This window comes from Mauremys mutica, chromosome 2, assembly GCF_020497125.1.
Source record: "Mauremys mutica isolate MM-2020 ecotype Southern chromosome 2, ASM2049712v1, whole genome shotgun sequence".
Taxonomy (NCBI): Eukaryota; Metazoa; Chordata; order Testudines; family Geoemydidae; genus Mauremys; species Mauremys mutica.
Genome location: NC_059073.1, coordinates 228,769,173 through 228,792,455, shown reverse-complemented (window position 1 = coordinate 228,792,455; position 23,283 = coordinate 228,769,173). Strand labels below are relative to the sequence as shown.

Genomic DNA, 23,283 nt, shown 5'->3' with positions numbered 1-23,283 from the left:
ACGGTTGACTCCTGCCAAGCTCTCACAAAGCATTTGAATTCATCCTTCTTTTACAATTTGTAATCTCTCACACACTTTGTAGGAGTTTTAAGGACTTCCTTTCCCATGAAAAAAGTGAAACTGTCCTGAACTATCTACATGTGTTTTATAAGTGTGTTTACAAATAACTTTGTATGTAAATATAAAAGAATAGTAGGTGACATCGCTTTGTTACACACAGTTAGACAATGGTTGTTTATGTCAGTGGCGCTCAACTGTTCCAGACTACTGTATCCTTTTCAAGAGTTTGAGTTGTCTTGAGTAACCCCAAGTTTCACCTCACTTAAAATTGCTTACAAAATGAGACATAGAAATACAAAAGTGTCACAGCACACTATTACTGAAAAATTGCTTACTTTGTCATTTTTACCATAGAATTATAAAATAAATCAGTTGGAATATAAATATTGTACTTACATTTCAGTGTATAATATATAGAGAAGTATAAACAAGTCATTTTCTGTACTGACTTTGCTAGTGCTTTTATGTAGCCTGTTGTAAAAGTAGGCAAATATCTTGATGAGTTGATGTACCCCCTGGAAGACCTCTGCATTCCCCCCCAGGGGTACATGTATCTATGGTTGAGAACTACTAGTTTATGTAATTTAGGTTTCCAAATGATTTGAAAGAGCAAATTATTTATGTTTCCCAGCACAACTCAGGGCTGCTGTAAGTATTTAGTAATATTTATACATACTTGCTCTGCACTACATTTTCATTCTCAGTCCAGGGGAATACCAATGTTCAAGGAGTGGAAAACCCCATGCCTGATGTAACAAATTTATGAGGCCCAGTTAAATGTTCCTCTAAAAATGCAGGGAAGGTAGACTGAAATAAAGTCATAAATGTGACCACTGGTATTGTGAAAAAAAACATTATTCACATAATTTATTACTAATTGCAAAAACTGAAACTAATAGATTAGAAGCACTATAAAGGAAATGTAAAAGATTAACAACATTTTCCCCTTGTAAATTGAAGATCATTTATGTCTTAGCAATGTTAATTATTTTTCTATTAAGTCAAAAAAAGTTAATTGAGTACTACTGTGTTCCAAATAGAAAAACTGGCAGTTTATTTTAAACAGATAAAATATCAGTTTGGAAACTACATGGAATATTTACAGTTTTACTCCCAATAAATACTTTTTAGGATAAAACACATCTATCAATTCAGCTTGGTGGCTTGGCTTAGTTGGTGCACTGTACTGCCATACAGCAGCCTCTAGTTCCACTTGCTTTCCCCACCAAGGCTATGAGTGCAATAGAAAGAGCATACTGAGCCCTACAGGAAGCCTTTGGCCAAGTTGCGAACATTACAGATGAGCTCATTCAATTCTCATTCTGTACCATCCCATCCAGTTCCCCTTTTCCAAGAGTATGCAGGGTTACTGGGACAATGACAAGCAGAGAAACTCATAGCTCTTACAAGGATGCAAATTAAACAATGCTAGAAAAAAAGTAAATCATTCCCATTTTCTAGATTAACCAAGTTCATATTCACACACATTTAAACACATTCCTGTACACGCACATTTAATAACTGTTGTCCTACATTGCCAAAATGTCACTGATATCCATGATCTCTGTGAACCATATCACATCAGTGTGTCACTGTTCTTGAGTCTCAATTCATTTCTGAGGAATTTCAAGCCAGAAAGACTAACAAGCCATTACCACACTGGTCCTCAGGCATCATACAATAGCATCCTCCTCCGCTTGAAACCAGAGTGAAGCTGTACTACAGAGCTTCGATTATGTACATGGTTTTGGTCATTATGTTGCTTACCTAATGGAAAAAAATTCTCTAATTCCTTCCTCAATTCGGCCCTTATCATATGTATTACGTTCTGGAGACACTATCTCCACCAAGGTGGTAACTGTGACCTGACTTACCAGCCCTAGGGGTATAACTGCAATGTCCTGAAATCAAGGACACACAGCATGAAAGAATCAGAAGAGCTAGCCATGAACTAACGTGTCAGTTTCCAGCTAAGAGTATTTTGAATGAGCTGCCAGTTTAGTCCCAACATCACCATTAAGGTGTACAGAGCTGCTTGTCAGAGATGAATCAATGCATGTGCTTGGCCTGATCCAAAGCCCATAAAAGTCTTTGGAAAGCCCAGCTGTCTTCACTGGGCTTTGGATCAGGCCCTGGAACAACACGGAAACAAAGGGAAAGCTGGTCTTTTTCTGCCCAGCTACAGTTCATAACCCACCCCAGCCCCAGAAGTGTCCTGGGGAACTGAAGGCATCCAGCGGCGCATTAAAACAACACGCAGTAAAAACCCGTTATCCCATTGCTGCCGCCCTATAACTCAGCTCCCTGTTCAGGAGAGGCGGGTGCCCGGGGATCCTTTGTCAAACTTCAAGAAGACGCACAGGAAAAGCCTGAGCGCCGCTGCCCCGAGGGGCTGCTCCCCACTGCCCCAGGGGCTGCAGGACGGGAGAGCGGGCTCCCCTCCCGCCCAGCCGCAGCGCAGGGCAGCGCATCCCCCAGCCCGGGCGATGGCTGGGGCGGTGACTGCCGCGCCCCGCGCCCTCGCACCTACGCCCGGGGGGCGGCGGGAGACCCAGGCAAGTCTGCCGGGCGAGCAGGGCTTGGAGCCAGCCGTAGCCCCGCGGGGGTGAAAGGTGCCCGGCGGGCGGGCGGGCGGGCGGAGGTAGCGGATCCCTTACCTAGGGCGGGCTCCTCTCCGCTGGCTCGCTCCACCTCCCGCGCTCAGCGCCCGGGCAGGGACATGCTGTTGCCGCCGCTCGCAGCCCGGCTTATCGCAGGGCAGAAAGTTTGTGCCGCGCAGCCCGGCCGGGGAGGTGGGGAGCGGAGACCGACAGGCTGCGGCTGCCCGGGGGAGGCAGCGCTTCTGGGACTGGGAGGCGCCTCGGCGGGGACAGGCAGCTCCGCTCAGAGCCCGAGCCGCAGCCGCTGCACTTCCTCTTCCTCTCAAGCCGGCGGCACACGCTGCTCCGCTCCGCAGCCGCCCGCCAGAGCGCACGGGCCGCGGGGCGCAGGAGAGCGGCTCCTGCCCTCCCTCGGCGCCTCTGCCTGGGAAAGGCACCACCCACCCGGCCTAGAACTGGCCGCTCCCCGGGGCCAGTCTAGAACTGCCCTCCCCATCACCACACGCAAACCCCGCTCCCCTTGGCCACTCTAGAACTGCCCTACCCATCACCACACGCAAACCCCGCTCCCCTTGGCCAATTTAGAACTGCCCTCCCCATCATCACACCGAGACCCCGCTCCCCTTGGCCAGTCTAGAACTGCCCTCCCCATCACCACACCGAGACCCCGCTCCCCTTGGCCAGTCTAGAACTGTCCTCCCCATCACCACACCCAAACCCCGCTCCCCTTGGCCAGTCTAGAACTGTCCTCCCCATCACCACACCGAGACCCCGCTCCTCTTGGCCAGTCTAGAACTGCCCTCCCCATCACCACACCCAAACCCCGCTCCCCTTGGCCAGTCTAGAACTGCCCTCCCCATCACCACACCCAAACCCCGCTTGCCTTGACCAGTCTAGAATCGCCTCCCCATCATCACACCCAAACTCTGCTCCCCTTGGTCCACTCTAGAACTGTCTTCCCCATCATCACACCCAAACTCTGCTCCCCTTGGCCCACTCTAGAACTGCCTCCCCATCATCACACCCGAACACCACTCTAAAACTGCCCTCCTCGTCATTACATCTAAACCCCACTCCCCTTGGCCAGTCTAGAGCTGCCCTCCCCATCATCACACCCAAACCCCGCTTGCCTTGACCAGTCTAGAATCGCCTCCCCATCATCACACCCAAACTCTGCTCCCCTTGGTCCACTCTAGAACTGTCTTCCCCATCATCACACCCAAACTCTGCTCCCCTTGGCCCACTCTAGAACTGCCTCCCCATCATCACACCCGAACACCACTCTAAAACTGCCCTCCTCGTCATTACATCTAAACCCCACTCCCCTTGGCCAGTCTAGAGCTGCCCTCCCCATCACCACACCCAAACCCCGCTTGCCTTGACCAGTCTAGAATTGCCTCCCCATCATCACACCCAAACTCTGCTCCCCTTGGTCCACTCTAGAACTGTCTTCCCCATCATCACACCCAAACTCTGCTCCCCTTGGCCCACTCTAGAACTGCCTCCCCATCATCACACCCGAACACCACTCTAAAACTGCCCTCCTCGTCATTACATCTAAACCCCACTCCCCTTGGCCAGTCTAGAGCTGCCCTCCCCATCATCACACCCAAACCCCGCTTGCCTTGACCAGTCTAGAATCGCCTCCCCATCATCACACCCAAACTCTGCTCCCCTTGGTCCACTCTAGAACTGTCTTCCCCATCATCACACCCAGACCCCGCTCCCTTTAACCAGTCTAGAACTGCGCTCCCCATCATCATACCCAAACTCTGCTCCCCTTGGCCCATTCTAGAACTGCCTCCCCATCATCACACCCGAACACCACTCTAAAACTGCCTTCCTTGTCATTACATCCAAACCCCACTCCCCTTGGCCAGTCTAGAATTGCCTCCCCATCCACAGCCTCAGAAACCATCCACAGCCTCAGAAACCATCCTGACATTATAATCAAAGAGGCTGATAAAGGAGGTGCTGTTGTCATCATGAACAGGTCTGACTACCAAAAGGAGGCCGCCAGACAACTCTCCAATACCAAATTTTACAGGCTACTTCCCTCAGATCCCACTGAGGAATACACTAAGAAACTGCACCATCTACTCAGGACACTCCCTACACTAGCACCGGAACAAATCAACATACCCTTAGAACCCCGACCAGGGTTATTCTATCTACTACCCAAGATCCACAAACCTGGAAATCCTGGACGCCCCATCATCTCTGGCATTGGAACTCTCACTGAAGGACTGTCTGGATATGTGGACTCTCTACTCAGACCCTATGTTACCAGCACTCCCAGCTATCTCCGTGACACCACTGATTTCCTGAGGAAACTACAATGCATTGGTGACCTTCCAGAAAACACCATCCTAGCCACCATGGATGTAGAGGCTCTCTACACAAACATCCCACACACTGATGGAATACAAGCTATCAGGAACAGTATCCCTGATGATGCCACAGCACAACTGGTTGCTGAGCTCTGTGCCTTTATCCTCACACACAACTATTTCAAATTTAATGACAATATATATATCTCCAGATCAGTGGCACCGCTATGGGCACCCGCATGGCCCCACAATATGCCAATATTTTTATGGCCGACCTGGAACAACGCTTCCTCAGCTCCCGTCCACTCACGCCCCTTCTCTACCTACGCTACATTGATGACATCTTCATCATCTGGACCCATGGGAAGGAGACTCTGGAAAAATTCCACCATGATTTCAACAGCTTCCACCCCTCCATCAACCTCAGCCTGGACCTATCTACATGGGAGGTCCACTTCCTAGACACCACGGTGCAAATAAGTGGTGGTCACATTAACACCACCCTATACCGAAAACCTACCGACCGCTATGCCTACCTTCATGCCTCCAGCTTCCATCCCGGGCACACCACAAGATCCATTGTCTACAGCCAAGCACTGAGGTACAACCGTATCTGCTCTAACCCCGCAGACAGAGACCAACACCTAGAAAATCTCCACCAAGCATTCTCAAGACTACAGTACCCACACGAGGAAATAAGGAAACAGATCAACAGAGCCAGATGTGTACCCAGAAACCTCCTTCTGCAAGACAAACCCAAGAAAGAAACCAACAGGACTCCACTGGCCATCACATACAGTCCCCAGCTCAAACCCCTCCAACGCATCATCAGGGATCTACAACCCATCCTGGACAATGATCCCACACTTTCACAGGCCTTGGGTGGCAGGCCAGTCCTCGCCCACAGACAACCTGCCAACCTGAAGCATATTCTCACCAACAACTGCACACCGCACCATAGTAACTCTAGCTCAGGAACCAACCCATGCAACAAACCTCGATGCCAACTCTGCCCACATATCTACACCAGCAACACCATCACAGGACCTAACCAGATCAGCCACACCATCACCGGTTCATTCACCTGCACGTCCACCAATGTAATATATGCCATCATATGCCAGCAATGCCCCTCTGCTATGTACATCGGCCAAACTGGACAGTCTCTAAGGAAAAGGATAAATGGACACAAATCAGACATTAGGAATGGCAATATACAAAAACCTGTAGGAGAACACTTCAATCTCCCTGGCCACACAATAGCAGATTTTAAGGTGGCCATCCTACAACAAAAAAACTTTAGGACCAGACTTCAAAGAGAAACTGCTGAGCTCCAGTTCATCTGCAAATTTAACACCATCAGCTTAGGACTAAACAAAGACTGTGAATGGCTTGCCAATTACAGAACCAGTTTCTCCTCCCTTGGTTTTTACACCTCAGCTGCTGGAACAGGGCCCCATCCTCCCTGATTGATCTAACCTCGTTATCTCTAGCTTGCTTCTTGCTTGCTTATATATACACACCTGTCCCTGGAAATTTCCACTGCTTGCATCCGAAGAAGTGGGTATTCACCCACGAAAGCTCATGCTGCAAAACTTCTGTTAGTCTATAAGGTGCCACAGGATTCTTTGCTGCTTCTACAGAACCAGACTAACACGGCTACCCCTCTGATACTCCCCATCATCACACCCAAACCCCGCTCATCTTAACCAGTCTAGAACTGCCCTCCCCATCATCACAACCAAACCCTGCTTCCCATGTCCAGCTCTAGAACTGCCTCCTCCTCCTTAGAATCATAGAATATCAGGGTTGGAAGGGACACCAAAGCCCCACTCCCTTTGGCCAGTCTAGAACTGCCCATCTATCATCACACTGAAACCCTGCTCCCCTCAGCCAGTTCAGAATTGCCCCATCATCATCAAACTGAAACCCTGCTCCCTTTGATGAGCTCTAGAACTGCTGCTTCCTCATCACACTCAAACCCTGCTCTCCTTAGCCACCCTACTCCTATCACAATGAAGCCCAATGCCCTTGCCTAAGTCTAGAACTTCTCCCATTATTAGTTTAGTCTCACCTTCGAGACACACAACCAGTGGTGTAATCGTGAAAAAAATAAGTGATTAAATGTACCTGAACTAAACTCTATATTCCTCCAGAGAAGTCAGTAAACTCCCTTTACTCAAATTACCCTCAACTACACTATTGCACACTTTCAAGTGCACTGCCCCACTTTGACCCTTAATGTCATTGGAAGTCTTTTTGCAACCCAGGCTTACAAATGCCTTCCTCCCTGCTATGCTCTTTGTGGTTTCTTAGAGGCACATTGTGCCTCAACAGGTAAGAGAGGAGACTGTAAGTAAAGTGTAGGAATCCAGTTGCCATTATTAAAAACAAAATCTATTGTGTATTAATAGAAAACACTGCAGTAACAGTAATGAAAGCTGCAATATTATGACCATGACTGCAGAATACTAAAAATATTTAAGGCTGGTAATGTGCATACATGAGATCTAGTCACACGTACAACTCCAGACTGAACTGTCCTCCTACCACTTTTCTGTCAGGTGCTACAGAATATAACCTTTGTTAGTGGAGAGCGGCACAGCTTTTTTACCACATACAAGCTCTCAATGCACAGTCCACGGAGTGGGCTAATTAAGGGAAAAAAGGTGTGAGATGTAAACATAAAATATTATTCTAAATTATATTGTGTAAAGAAGACGCACAAAACAGAGAAAAGATTAAAGCAGAGGGACAAACACAGAAGATTAAAGACAATATCAATAGTATAAAATGCTTCTTACCTATTCTTAACTATAAAGCAACCACCTACCATACATTTTTGTGTAAGTTTTCCAGTAGCTTTACCTTGTCTTTCAGTCCGTCTTCTCTTTCTCCTTCCTTCTGCTCTTCTTCTCTCTCCTTCCTTATTCTCGCTCTTTCCTTGGAGTTTTCCCTTTATTATTTGCAGTGTTTTTCCTCTCTCCCCCTCTTTCTGTACCTCATCATTCCCCCCCACTCAATGGCTTGTCTGGCTTTCTGACTGTGTGAGAAAGCAGCATGCAGTCACATCAGGGAGCCATGTAATTAGGCTGTTTTTCTGATACTGGTGTTAAAGCATATGGGGAAGAATTTGTGGGCAAGGAGTGAAAGTACAGCTTTCCCAGTAGCATAATAAGCAAGTCAGGTCATGAATGGCTCCAGAACCCAGGTCCTGGGTGCTAGGCAGTGGGTTGCTGATGCCACAGGATTGGTGAACTGCACATCACAGATTTAACTTGAAAAAATACCTTGCTTCAAAGCAATTAGGGGCTATTGCTATGCAAATACTTCCTCTGTCAGAGTAAGGGACTCCAGCCAAAAAGAGAAGGTATCCAACCAAAATGAGTCCAGAATACACTGCTGTACTCCATTCCTGCCATGAAGCAATTTTTACTTCAGAAAAGGAAAAAAACCTGTTTGTTTTCTAATTTCTTTTAAAATTTCCACTGGGTCATCTTTTTCAAGCCTACAGACCAGACCATAGTTTTGCCAGCCACTATATATAAACATTTTTTTACTAGGAGCTGCTAGCTACTTTGAAAACTGAGGGCGAACATTAGAACTAAGCTGTCTAGCCTCACTGGCTCAGCTCCTTTCCAGTACTGAGCTAATTAACTGCTTTAACCCACCTTTGCACTCCTGGCCCTATGGAAGTCAATGTCAACATCAACAATCCCACGCAAAGAAGTTTCAATTTTTTTCACAAAAATCTCTGGAGATGCTAGAACTGGACTGAGTTATAATGAACAAAAGACAGAGGCTTCAAGCTTTGTGGCAGAAATAACTATGCACCTGAAAGTGCTCTATGACCCACAAGAGGTATACGGCCTTAGTTTGAAAACCACTTTGGTAGGCAAAGCAAAACCGACATAAAGGTTATTATGGATACTACTGTAGGTCCTAGGAACCCTAGTCATGGACCAGGGCTCCATGGTGCTAGGTGGTATGCAAACAGAGAACACAAACACTGCCCCATGGAGGTGAGTCTAGAACAAATTTAGGACACCAAGAAAAGCCCATCTTGTAAGGAGGGCTGGATTAACCTTTTGTGGGCCTGATGCCAAATGTATTTGTGGGCCTCCATGGAGGCAATGGCGGGGGGGGTTGGTCCTCGGAGTGAGAGGCGGGCCAGGGGCATGGCATGGCATGGCAGAGGTGGCCCCGCTCCACCCAGCCCAGTGCGAGGGCACTATTAACAAACTGGCCCTATGCTGCCAGCATGCTGCTTCCCCTCGGGGGTGGGCCCATGCCATGTCACACATCCTCCCCGCCCAACACTGGAACACTCCTCCAATTCTCTATGGCCAAAGCCCTCCCGGACCCGCTATGCCCAGCACTCCCCCAGACCCTGCCACAAATGCACAGCACCCTGCACAACACCACCTCTGCCCAGTGCCCCCCTGCCCACAGCCCAACTGCCCAGCACCCCCTACAGAACCCCCACTCCCTAGTGCCCCAACACACAGAGATCTTCCCCACCAACTCACAGCTGAGCCGCACCCCCCAGGCCCTCCAGAGACCCACTCCTCCACTCCCTGCCTCCTGGCTGCATTCACTGGCCCTGCTAAGAAGTGACTGTATCTGCTCGGCTGAGCTGCCAGTGCAGCCAGGGCTGGTCCCAGGGCGGGGAATCGCTCTGGCTCCTTGGGAGTGGCGCGATCAGCCAGGCCAGCCCCTGCCCCAGCCATGCTCCCTCAGGATCCACTTGCCTGGAGAAGCCCAGCCAACCCCCCCTCCCCACACACACACACACGCTGTACCCCACCTCCCAACCGGCCGAGACTGGCCAGGCTTCTGCACCAGTCCCAGGCGGCTCAGCTCCAGGGACACAGGTGAGGCCGCACAAGTGGTGGGAAGCAGAGACTGCCTGGAGCCAGAGGTGCACTGGGGTCCGGTCAGGAGGCAAAGAAAAGCTGGCGGGTGGGGCCAGGGGGCAGAGAGGAGCAGGTGGCAGGCTGAGAGGAACAAGTGGGTAGGGGAGGGGAAGCCAGCGGGCTGGTGGAGTCTCAGGGCACAGTGCAAGCAGAGCAGGCCGGGGCCCCTTCTGAGCATGGGCCTGGCTCCATGGCGCTATTGTAAACCCGGCACTGCTTGTAAGTGGGAAAGAGGACTGAGAGCAACATTTCTCTCAAAAGAGAAATCTGATGCTTGGTGAAACTGCCACAGTATGAAAAAAACCTAAACTGCTTAGGCTTATGGCCACCAGCATGTCCTGAATCCCCTCTGTAGTACCATGTGATGCAGACCACAACCACTTTGGACAATTCCATGGTTGGCAGACCCATGCAATTGGGACTTAAGAGCAGCTAGCCAGGGCAAATCTACCCCATGTAGCTATCAGCCCCATGCTGATCTCCATCTCCCTTGCAGTCCTGCACTCCTGTGAACAGTGGCACCCCCTGATGCAGCGCCAAGTGAATGTTAAATATGAAAGGACCAGAAAGGAGAATGGGAGGCCAGGGGACATGCAACAGTAGGGATTTATTGTTTGGAACTGGTTTCAGTGTTTGCATTTTACATGAACTTTATTTTTGTTAAAAGTTTAGTGTTGATTTATTACTGCTGTGCTGGTGTGCTAATAGTAGTTGGCCTGCCTGACAATGGTTTAATATTGTGCTTTTCTAATATATGTTCAAAAATAAAGATTTCTATTTTATTAAAAAATTTCATTGCCATCACTGCATCACATCATATAATTTGTATTTCAAATAATAAAAGGTAAACACATGATAAGGGATAACTTGGAAGTAGTATGCAAATACTTTTACTCAATACATTTCTCTACATCAAGCCATAAATGTAAATGTACAGTCCTTGCCACTCGCCGCCCACTCTTCCGTCATAAACAGTCATGTCATTCACAACTACAACGCATGACAATCCACACACCCCTCCCTAACATTTCATAAGCAGTCACATCATTCATAATGACAATGCATGGCAATTCACCTCCCGCATATGTACATTTCATTCTATGATGTGACATAAGAACAACCGTACTGGGTCAGACCAAAGGTCCATCTAGCCCAGTATCCTGCCTTCTGACAGTGGCCAATGCCAGGTGCCCCAGAGGGAAGAAACAAAACAGGTTATCATCAAGTGATCCATCCTCTGTCGCCCATTCCTGGCTTCTGGCAAACAGAGGCTAGAGCCACCATCCCTGCCCATCCTGGCTAACAGCCATTGATGGAACAGCCAAAGTTCTTTTTTGAACCCTGTTATAGTCTTGGTCTTATCCTCTAGCAAGGAGTTGTGTGAAAAAATACTTCCTTTTATTTGTTTTAAACCTGCTGCCTATTAATTTCATTTGGTGATCCCTAGTTCTTGTGTTACAAGAAGGAGTAAATAATACTTCCATATTTACTTTCTTCACACCAGTCATGATTTTATAGACCTCTAAAATATCCCGCCTTAGTCATCTCTTTTCCAAGCTGAAAAGTCCCAGTCTTATTAACCGAGTTATTCTTCGAGTGCTTGCTCATGTCAATTCCAATTAGGTCACTCCCAAGCCTTACCTAAGCGGCAGGGTCGGAGTTCATGGAATCGCTGACTGAAGCAGTGCTCTGCCAAATGCTGCATTGTCCCCGGCATGCTGGGTAATGGCATGAGAAGTGAAAGTGTGGACTGAGGACCACGATGCCGCTCTACAGATCTCCTGGATTGGGACCTGGGCCAGGAAAGCCGCCGAGGAGGCCTGTGCTCTAGTGGAATGTGCCATCAGCGCAGGGGCAGGTATCTTTGCTAGATCATAGCATGATGGGATACAGGATGTGATCCACAATTCTATCCTTTGGGAGGATACCGGGAAGGCCCTTCATCCTGTCCGCCACCACAACAAACAGCTGATTCGATTTACAAAACTGCTTTGTTCGTTCAATATAAAAAGCCAATGACCACTGAACATCCAGGGAGTAGAGCTTCTGCTCCCAGCCATTAGCATGAGGCTTCAGGAAAAAAACTGGGAGAAAAATGTCTTGCTTGGCATGAAAATGTGAGATGACCTTAGGAAGAAAGGTCAAGTGTGGCCGAGGCTGCACCTTATCCTTGTAAAAGAAGGTATAAGGAGGTTCAGATGTGAGGGCCTTGAGCGCAGACACCCTTCTAGCTGAAGTTACAGCGACCAGGAAAGCCACCTTCCATGACAGGTAGAGCACTGAGCATGTTGCTAAGGGCTCAACTGAAGGTCCCATCAGCCTTGAAAGAACCAGATTAAGGTCCCAAGCCAAGGTCAGTTGCTGAACCTGTGGGTATAACCTATCCAGTCCTTTAAGAAAACACCGCATCATTGGGTTAGTGAAGACCAAGCAGCCTGCCTCTCCTGCATGGAATGCCAAAATGGGGGCCAGGTGACAAGAACGACAAGCCCTGCTGCTTTAAATGTAGCAGGTAGTCCAAGATAAAGAGTATTGATGATTGTGTCAGAGGTACGGCTGTAGGAACACCAGATTGAGAATCTCTTCCACCTGGCTAACTAGGTAGCCCTGATGGATGATTTCCTACTGCCAAGGAGAACCTCCCTCATGGGATCTGAGCATTTGAGCTCACCAGGAGACCCAGTGTCGAATGTGGACCTTATCAATTTGACCTATTGTTCCACTTGCATCTTGGAATGGCCCTTGACCAACCAGTCATCGAAGTACCGGAATATCAGTAACTGCCTTTTCCTCAGGAAGGCAGCTACGATTGACATGCGTTTGGGGAATACCTGAGGGGCCAATGACAGGCCGAAGGGGAGGACTGTAAATTGGTAGTGAGTGTGCCCCACTATGAATCTTAGAAACCTCCTGTGGGACGGGATTATGGAAATGTATACGTATGCATCCTTCAAATCGATGGCGGTGTACCAATCCCCTGGATCCAGGGACACGATGATGGCAGCCAAAGAGATCATACGGAACTTCAGTTTCTTCATGAACCTGTTGAGATCGCACAGGTCTAGGATGGGTCTGAGACCCCTTTGGCTTTCAGTATGAGGAAGTACTAGGAGTAAACCCCCTTGCCCCTTAGTTCCTGTGGAAACTTCTCTACTGTTCCTGCCAATAGGTGGGTTTGTATCTCCTTTATTAGGAGTTGCTCATGAGAGGGGTCCCTGAAGAGGGATGGGGAAGGGAGGGGGAAGGGAGGGGTTGAACTGAATTGGAGAGAATATCCCAGTTCTACCGTGCGTAGTACCCAACGGTCTGAGGTAATTTGGGACTGTAACAGGGTGGATCCCTGCTCCCAGGTTTTAAGGGGTTTGAAAGCGGCTTGGCAGGGGTTGAGAGCTGCTGCTCTCAAGCTGGGCTGATTGGGGAAGTAGCCGCAGCTGGGCCACACCCCAATCAGGCCACAGCTGGCCCCTATAAAAGGCTATGAGCCAGGAGCCCAGGCAGTCTCTCTCTGCCTTCAGAGAGAGATGGGCCTGGCTGCTGGAAACTAGAGAGAAGGTACCTGAGTGAAGCAGGGCTGGGGAAAGGCTGAGGAGCTGGGGAGCTCCAGCCTGGAAAGCCCCAGGCTGCAGCCTAGCTATAGGCCAAAGGTACTGTGGGTTGCAGAGGGCAGCCCAGGGGTAGGACAAAGCAGCAGGTCCAAACCCTCCTTGCCAGGGATGAGTTGGCTGAGACTGCAGTCTGCCCCAGAGTGTGGGGCTAGACAATGACTGGCAGTAGCCATACACTGAGGCAAGGTGGGGATAGAAGGTGGGGGTTCCCTAGGGAGGGGGAAACCCAGTTACAGGTTAAAGAGGCACCGGGGTGTCTGGGAGGGACTCGGGCCAGTAGCAAACAGGTGGATCACCAGCCTGCAGAGGGCGCTCCGGGCTGGAACAGAGCTAATTCCCCAGAGCAACCAGTAGGAGGCGCCGCAGGGGTGAGTCCGACCCTGTTACAGGGACCACACATGGTAAAAATGGGATAGACAGTCTAAAAAGGGTAGTAACAGATCTAGGATTTGGGTTGGTGTCACCCCTGGGCACATTTTCAAAAAGCCTGCCTGGGACCGGGGGGTTGTCTCGATGACCCCAACCCCTGGTTGTTAGGGGGTTGAGATTGGCGATCCCAATAGTTTCTGCCCCTTCTTCTATTGAAGTTCTGCCTAGAGTGCCCTGATACAGGCATGGCATAGGCTGGGGCTTAAAATGCTTGTGCTGGGTGGCAGGTGTGTGCAACCCCAGAGATTTTAAAGTGGCTCAAGAATCTTTTAAGCTATGCGGCTTCGAGTCCATTTTTTCTGAAAACAAAGTGGAGCCCTTGAACAGGAAATCGTGAATAGTCTGTTGAACCTCCTCCGGGAGGCCTGAAATCAGGAGCAATGACGCATCACAATCCCCGAAGATATGGTGTCGGTTGCTAAGTCCGCCGAGTCCAGCGAGGCCTGCAATGAGGTCCTCGCCACCACCTTGCCCTCATCAACCAAGGCAGTGAACTCAGACTTGGAGTCTGCCAGCACAAAAAGTCTTTAAATTTGACATTGCATCCCAAGATTTAAAGTTATAGCAACTGAGATCACCTGCTGGTTCAGAATACGAAGCTGGAGCCCTCTGGTGGAGTACACTTTCCTCCTGAAGAGATCCAGCTTCTTCACATCCTTTGCCCAAGAGTGGGGCCCTGCTGCCCCTACCTCTCCCGCTCATTAACAGCTGCCACCACCACCAAGTCCAGTAGTGGGTGCATAAGCAGATATTCATACCCCTTTTATGGCACAACATATTTTCTTTCAACCCCTTTTGCTCTGGGGGTCAGAGAGGCTGGTGTCTGCCACAGGGTCTTAGTGGTCTCCTGAATTGTTTTAATAAAGGGGAGTGCCACCCTGGTGGGGCCTGTAGGGGATAAGATGTCCACCATAGGGTCCAACACCTCAGTGACCTCCTCCATCTGGATACCCAGAGTCTGTGCCATCCTTCTTAGGAGCTCCAGGTGGGCTCTACTATCCAGTGGGGCAGGTGCTGAAGATGTTCCTGCTACCGCCTCATTGAGTGAGGATGATGAAGAGGCCCGGGCTGCTAAGAGGCCTTCTTGCTCCACAGCTTCCTTGATGTACACCCGGTAATCGGTGGCAGTGCCCATCTCTGTGCCTACTGCAGTGTTGACGATGGTGTTATCTGCAGTTCTGGTTGCGGTGCCAGCCGCGGTGCCGGAAGTGGCACCATGAGAGAGCTCTCTGGTCCTTGATGGGGCTCGTCCATCTGATGCGACGGAGAGGGATTGCTCTGTGATTGGTGGTATGCCCACAGGGTCCAAAAGGGCCACTGCACTGGCATCTGCCACTACGCTGGCCACGGCTCAGGGGGAAAGGATTGTGCCATTTCTGGTCTCTGGGGATGCCGCTATGCTCATCCCCAGAGACCAGAAATGGCACAATCCTTTCCCTTTCCCTTTCCTTTCCCAGCTAGTGCTGGCTTCTCCTAGACATAGGACTCCACCTCCGAGTCTGATGCAGAGGAGTCCAACTGCAGAGACCATGGTGGGGTGGTGTCGGACAGCACAGGGGAGACGGCGAGCAGTGCCGCGTCATCATCGGCTTGCCCCTGGATGGCACCAGTGGTCTTTGCAGTGCTGGAGGCTTCGGGACCGATGACCTTTCGCGTTGGTTGGGAGAGCGTGGATCTGTCAGGGCTATCCGGTCACTGGCTGCCTCAAAGGTCTCTGATGTGGAAGAGAGATCTAAGTCTTTCACTTGACCCTCTTCCACTGGCGCCGGACCCCTCTGCAGGCCTGGAGTCAACAGTGCTGCCTCCTGTACGGATGAGGCAGAGTGGCCCAGCACAGGTCGCGCTCCATTAGCAGGCTCATGCTCAGTCATTCAAGCAGGCGAGTGCTCTCTGTCCATCTTTCTATGCTTCTTACGTGGCACCAGTGACTGCAAGCAGTGCCAGGACTCCGCACATGAGGCACTCTTCAGTGCCGGGGAGTGGCGGTGCCAAGGGTCTCTGACCCCTGAGTCCTTCCTCCATGCCACATCCCTGATCAAGGCCAGCACACTGCGAACCGATGCCGAAGAACCTGGTGCCAGATCCATGGGGCTTGACTCTGACTGCTGCCACAGGGCTGCCTCCATCAGCAACAGTTTTAGACTCTCAGTCTGCTGGGATTCCCCCAGGCAGTTCAAGCAGGATGTGTTCAGGTCGCCCCTGGGCATCGGCTTTTGGCAGACCCCACACGGCTTAAACCCCTGGGACTGAGGCATGGCCTGGCCCCGGGAAGGGGAAGGGAATGGGGAAGGGAACCCTGACTAACAAGGGACCCAACTACACCAAACTACCAACTATTAACTAACTACAGAAAACTATTTACAGATACACTAGGGGATTGTTTGAAAACAAGAGAAAAGAATGCTCCAACGACCATCACTGGCGGTAAAAAGGAACTGAAGAGGCGGTGGGTCGGCAGGGCCCTAGATGCAGCGCCATGAAGGCGCGACTCCAGGGGGCACCTGAGCTGACCTTACGGGTGTTGCGAGGGGAAAACCTTCTGGCAACTGTGCACGCAGCACACACACACACCTACTTGGAATCGACCTGAGCAAGCACTCATAGAAGAAAGTAAGGTACAGGATGGTTAAATGACTAGGCCAAGATCATTAGAAAGGCTGTATCAAGAAGTGAAAATTGAGGGTCCCAGAAAGTCATGAACAAAATTGGTATCATACCCGTTCTATTTTATACACCAGATTTATAATGTTGATAGTGTTGCTTTAATAATCAGTAACATTTTTAATGCTCATGGTATCTAAAAATAAATTCTTCCTCAAATTGTGAGATCCTGTGCAAATGAAGACACACAGGACTCTGCCTCTCCCTCTGTAAGTGGGTCTACAGTGTTGTAACTAGTAAGCTGGGGAGGATATGTGGACAGGGGCCCTACTTAGTGACTGCATAAATCTTTTGAGGCCAAAGACCCATCACTGATTCCCAAAGAAGGATATTTCCAAAGAAAACAAGTAGCAAAGGGCACTTCCAGTCATAATTAAGTCCAGACAGTATTTCTGACAGTTTTTTAATTTGTTGCAACTAGAAGTATAGGCATTTAAATAAGAAAGAACTAGATTTCTTGGATGAGGCCATCCAATCTTACCCCCCAAAAAGTGATGCTAAAATGCACTGCAGGGTTCTGATGAGAGGAGTTGCTTAGACTGAGCGACCTGAAAACAGTGAAAAATTCTAAGGGGTGAGGGAAGAGCCCATGGACTGAAAATAAATCCAGAAGTAAAATGTAAGTACCATGAGTCTTAGAGGCTAGAGAAAAAAAATCACTAAAAAAATGTGATGAACCTCTGAATTACCACCATTAAAAATGTCTGATTCCGTTCTTTCCACGGCTTCTGCTCAGAACACATAAAAGCTGGCAATAAGCTTCAGATTGTTTATATCATATCAGGACAAAATATTAAGATGTTTATGCACATATTTTTTGCCATTTGTGTGTTATACCCCTATTCTCACACTATGTCTACCTTGTCTATTTAGATTGTAAGTTGTTTGGGACAGGGACCATCTACTACTCTGTGTTTGTGCAGTGCCTAACATGACGAGGTCCCATTCTTGGTTAAAATAGTACAACCCACTGGGGGGACAGAGTTTATCAGTACACATATGCTTACAAAGATACAGCTTATTTCTGTGAATTTAGGGGGAATAAGCTATAGCGACATAAGCACTTATATACTGGTATAGCTGTATTCACACTAAGGGGTTGCACCGCTTTATATCTGTTTCTAAATAGATATAAATAAAGCAGTACATAAACAGTGTGTGTTGGCAACTCCTTAAGGAGTCTGTCCAGTACAGATGACAAACACCAGCTGCAGTCAGCAACAAATTAAAAGTCTTTTAAAACACCAAAACAAAACTCCCATCCCCAGAAGAGTCTTAAAAAAGGAGAAGTGCCAGGGATTATATGAAGTCCAGAAGGAACTTCACTAACCTCTGAGGACAGGACAAGAAGCAATGGGCTTAAAATGCAGCAAGGGCAGTTTAGGTTGGACATTAGGAAAAACTTCCTGTCAGGGTGGTTAAGCACTGGAATAAATTGCGTAAGGAGGTTGTGGAATCTCCATCATTGGGGATTTTTAAGAGCAGGTTGGACAAACACCTGTCAGGACGGTCTAGATAATACTTAGTCCTGCCTTGAGTGCTGGGGACTGGACTAGATGACTTCTCAAGGTCCCTTCCAGTTCTATGATGCTATTGAAACTGATTTTATATGGTAGTTACTACAGTAATAGGTAGCAGTATAAACCCCAAGACAGATAGAAATACTGTATATTCTTTGTAGTAAAATAGATTTAGGGTGGCTTTGACCTCAATTTTTTAAGTGATTAATTTCTATCCGAAGGCACATGGAATAACAATACAGAACAGATTTTCTGTGTTTTATAAATGTAAAGAAAAAAAAAGGAAATATTTTCAGTAGAATTAGAAGCAATCTAGGGCTTTGAGATGAAGATGTGCTATTTTACTTTGTTTTGGAACAGACATTGTACATTTCCTCTCTTCTGGAAATGACAAAAATGGATTCTACATAGCTGCGGCTTTACTTTCTGCATTAGCTGCTTTTTGGCATATAAATGTAGTTAATATTTTAGTTTGGACTTCCAAAGCCCTTAGTGGGTGGGTTTCTACTGTAAGTTGTTGTTCAAGTTTCTGCACCCTATCTTTGCTCTGTGGGGCTGGGGACACAAATGGTACAGCTCATCTAAGTGTCCCTCCTGCTCCAAATCTTTAGAATGCCTGTTCCCCTAACATGATGAGTGCCATGGGCTATATTTTTGGCTCCTCTTTAAAAGGGTCTAGAACTTGCCCTTAGCACTGTAATTGATTTTGTTTGATCTGTTTTTAAGCTTGTGAGAATTTCAGTCCCTGTTGCCATAAAAAACGGTTACCCACCTTTTAGTAACTGTTGTTCTTCGAGGTGTTGTTCATGTCCATTCAAAGTAGGTGTGCGTGCGCCGCATGCATGCCAGCTGGAAGATTTTCCCCTAACAGCGCCCGTAGGGTCAGCCCTGGCGCCCTATAAAGGGGCCCGCCGACCCTCTACCCCCTCAGTTCCTTTTTGCTGGCACTCCGACAGAGGGGCAGTAGGGTGAGTATTGGAATGGACATGAACAACACATCTCGAAGAACAACAGTTACTAAAAGGTGGATAACCGTTTTTTCTTCTTCAAGTGGTTGTTCATGTCCATTCAAAGTAGGTGACTCACAAGCCTAACGTTAGGTGGTGGGGTCGGAGGTCACTGCTGACTGGAGTACTGCACGACCGAAGGTGGCATCATCCCTAGCCTGGTGCGTGATGGCATAGTGCGACATGAACGTGTGGATGGAGGACCACGTGGCAGCTCTACAAATCTCCTGAGTCGGGATCTGAGCCAGGAACGCCGTGGAGGAGGCCTGCGCCCTGGTAGAGTGGGCCGTAACCGGAGGAATAGGGGTTTTGGCTATATGATAGCATTCCCGTATGCAGGCCGCGATCCACGAAGAGATCCTCTGAGAGGAGACCGGGAGCCCCTTCATTCTATCTGCCACCGCGATGAAGAGCTGAGTCGACCGTCTACACGGCTTTGTCCATTCAACAGAAAAGGCTAGGGCCCTGCGGACATCCAGGGAATGCAGCCTCTGCTCCTTACTGGAAGAGTGCGGCTTTGGATAAAACACCGGTAGGAAGATATCTTGTCCCATATGGAATTGGGAGACGACCTTGGGAAGGAAAGCCGGGTGCGGTCTAAGTTGGACCTTGTCTTTATAGAAGACAGTGTACAGGGGTTCGGCTGTCAGTGCTCTGAGCTCTGATACCCTCCTTGCCGAGGTGATCGCTACAAGAAAAGCGACCTTGTATGACAGGTACAGCAGAGCGCATGAAGCCAGGGGCTTGAAGGGAGGACCCGTGAGGGCGGAGAGGACCAGGTTCAGGTCCCAGGTAGGAGCTGGTTGATGGACATGCGGGAAAAGCCTGTCCATGCCCTTAAGGAAACGACCAACCAGCGGGTTTGCGAACACTGAGGTGCCCCCTTCTCCCAGGTGGAAAGCCGAGATGGCTGCTAAGTGAACTCGAACCGAGGAGAGGGAAAGGCCCAACTGTCTCAGGTGGAGCAGATAGTCTAAGATAATGGGAATCGGGGCCCGCAACAGTTCCTGCCCTCACCGACCGGACCAGATGGAGAAGCGTTTCCATTTGGCCAGGTAGGTGGCCCTGGTCGAGGGTTTTCTGCTACCGAGCAGCACTTGTCTGGCCTGTTGGGAGCACTGCATCTCCACCGGGTTCAACCATGGAGCAACCAGGCTGTGAGGTGGAGAGATTGCAAGTTCGGGTGGCGAAGGCAGCCCTGGTCCTGCGTGATCAGGTCCAGCAGCAGGGGCAGCGTCAGGGGCACTCGGGTGGACATGTGCAGGAGCGACGTGTACCAATGTTGGCACGGCCACGCCGGTGCTATCAGGATTACATGGGCATGATCCTTGCGGATCTTGAGAATTACCCTGTGTATCAAGGGAAATGGAGGAAAGGCATAGAGCAGCCCTTCCTTCCATGACAGGAGGAAGGCGTCTGACAGAGACCCCGGGCTGTGGCCTGGAGGGAGCAAAACCACCGACACTTCCTGTTTTCCTTTGAAGCAAACAGGTCTAACTGGGGACAACCCCAGAGCCGGAAGATTGAGTGCACTACATCCCAACAAAGGGACCACTCGTGGCCCCGGAAAGAGCAGCTGAGGGCGTCCGCCAGGCCGTTCTGTTCCCCCAGGAGGTAGAACGCCATCAGGTGAGTAGCATTCTGAACGCAAAAGTCCCACAGCGCGAGGGCTTCCCTGCACAGGGGAAAGGAGCGTGCACTCCCCTGTTTGTTGATATAGAAGACTGCTGACGTGTTGTCCGTGAGGACTGAGACACATCTGCCGGCCAGGTGGGATTGGAAGGTAAGACAAGCCAGGCGAACAGCTCTCAGCTCCCTGACGTTGATATGTAACTTGAGGTCCTCCTGCGACCACAAGCCCTGTGTCCTGAGATTCCCCAAGTGCGCTCTCCATCCCCGATCCAAGGCATCTGTCACCAGGGAGAGGGAGGGTTGAGGGGTAGCAAAGGGAACACCCAAGCCCACCTTCTGTGGGTCGAGCCACCATTGGAGAGAGCCCAGCACCACCTGGGGAAGAGTCACCACTGAGTCCAGGGGATCCCTGGCCGGGCGGTATACCGTCACTAGCCAGGATTGTAGTGGGCGGAGCCGGAGTCTGGCATGGCTCACCACATAGGTGCACGCCGCCATGTGGCCCAACAGCTTGAGGCAGTTTCTTGCCATGGTGGTCGGGGCACGGTGCAGACCAAGAATGATTTCAGACATGGACCGGAACCTGGACTCCGGACGATACGCTCTGGCGTGTGTTGAGTCCAGAACCGCCCCTATAAATTCTATCCTTTGGGTAAGAGACAGGGTGGACTTGGCCTCGTTTAAGAGGAGGCCGAGCTCGAGGAAGGTCCGCCTGATGAAAAGCACCTGAGCTTCCACCTGCTCCTTGGAGCGGCCTTTTATAAGCCAATCGTCCAAGTAGGGGAATACCTGGATACCCTGCTTGCGTAGAAAGGCTGCCATGACTGCCATGCACTTCGTGAAGACCCTTGGTGCCGCCGATAGGCCAAATGGGAGCACTGTGAACTGCAGATGGGCGTCGGCCACGACAAACCTGAGGTACCGATGGTGTCGGGGGATTATGGCAATATGGAAATATGCCTCCTTTACGTCGAGGGCAGCATACCAATCTCCTGGATCCAAGGAGGGAATGATCGAAGACAGGGAGACCATGCGGAACCTGAGCTTTTTCACAAACTTGTTCAGCCACCACAAGTCCAGGATGGGTCTGAGGCCCCCTTTTGCCTTCTGGTATTAGAAAATACCGGGAGTAGAAGCCTCTGCCCCTGAGCTCCTGAGGAACTTCCTCCACTGCCCCCGCTGTGAGGAGGGACCGCACTTCCTGAATTATAAGTTTCCCATAAGAGGGGTCCCTGAAGAGGGATGGGGAGGGGGGCTGGTGGGGTGGGAGGGAGGAGAACTGGATAGAATATCCCCTCTCTACCGTGCGAAGCACCCAACTGTCCGACGTGATTCGGGACCAGGCATGGTAGAAGGGGGACAGACGTGACCCAAAGGTAGGGAAAGAAGGATCCGGAGTCCTGATCGGTCGGCCGTCCTCAACCGTACCATCAAACAGGGGGCCTAGGCCCCGACGACGGTCTCGGTTGGCTGGATGCCTGGTCGGAGGGGTGGTGCTGGTGGCGCCTTCGCCTGTTCCTGCCCCGTCTGCGCCCAACCTCTGGATGATTCTGAGGCTGGTAAGGGCACGGGGCCGCTTGCGGCCAAAGCTGCCTATGTTGAGTTGCCGGGGTATGCAGGCCTAGCGAGCAAAGCGTAGCCCTCGAATCCTTTAGACTATGCAGACGCTTACCCGTTTTGTCCGAAAACAGCGTCTGCCCTTCGAAAGGGAGTTCCTGGATAGTCTGCTGGACCTCATAGGGAGGCCCGAGACCTGGAGCCAGGCTCCCAGCCTCATGACCAGACCTGTTGCCATGGAGCGTGAGGCCGAGTCCGCTGCATCTAGGGCAGCCTGAAGGGAGGCTCGGGAGATGAGCTTTCTCTCTTCCACCAAGGCCGAAAACTCTGCCCTCGAATCCTGGGGAAGGAGCTCGGTAAACTTCGACATGGCCGAACACGTGTTATGACCATATCAGCTTACGACAGCCTGTTGGTTGGCTATTCGTAGTTGAAGGCCTGCCGTGGAGTACACCTTTCTACCAAAGAGGTCGAGCCTTTTGGTGTCCCTGTTCTTTGGCGTCGACCCTTGAAACCCCTGACGCTCCCTTTGGTTGGCCGCGTCTACCACCAGGGAGTCCGGGGAAGGGTAGGTGTACAAATGCTCATGCCCCTTCGAGGGCACAAAATAACGCCTCTCTGTTTTCTTGGCAGTAGGGGCCAATGAGGCTGGCGTTTGCCATAAGGTGCGGGACGTGTCCTCTATGGTCTTGATCAACGATAGGGCCACCCTGGATGGTCCCGATGGAGCCAGGATGTCCACTACCGGATCTACGTCGTCTTCAATTTCCTCAGCCTGGATTGCGAGGCTCTGAGCAGCTCGCCTGAGCAGTTGCTGAAGGACCCTAGTGTCTTCCAGGGCCGGTGCCGTGGCCATGCCCACGACCGCCTCATCCGGGGAAGAAGAGGAAATCACTTGGATTGGCCCGTCCTCCGGCACTTCCAGCCCTTCAGGGTCTGGCAGCACACAGTACCGAGGTTGCGGGG

General features: G+C 50.2%; 1 protein-coding gene across 3 annotated transcripts in view; it reads right to left on the bottom strand.

The window, feature by feature from the left end:
- RFTN1 (raftlin, lipid raft linker 1) overlaps positions 1-23,283 on the bottom strand; it is a 163,339-nt gene that overhangs the window by 122,278 nt on the left and 17,778 nt on the right. For 2 of the 3 annotated variants that reach the window (XM_045005978.1, XM_045005980.1), the window contains exon 1: positions 2,718-2,940. The exons of the other annotated variant lie outside the window; for it this stretch is intronic. The gene's annotated coding sequence lies outside the window, so the exon portion shown is untranslated. Of the gene's footprint in view, positions 1-2,717; positions 2,941-23,283 lie in introns of those variants that run through there. 3 annotated transcript variants of the gene reach the window in all.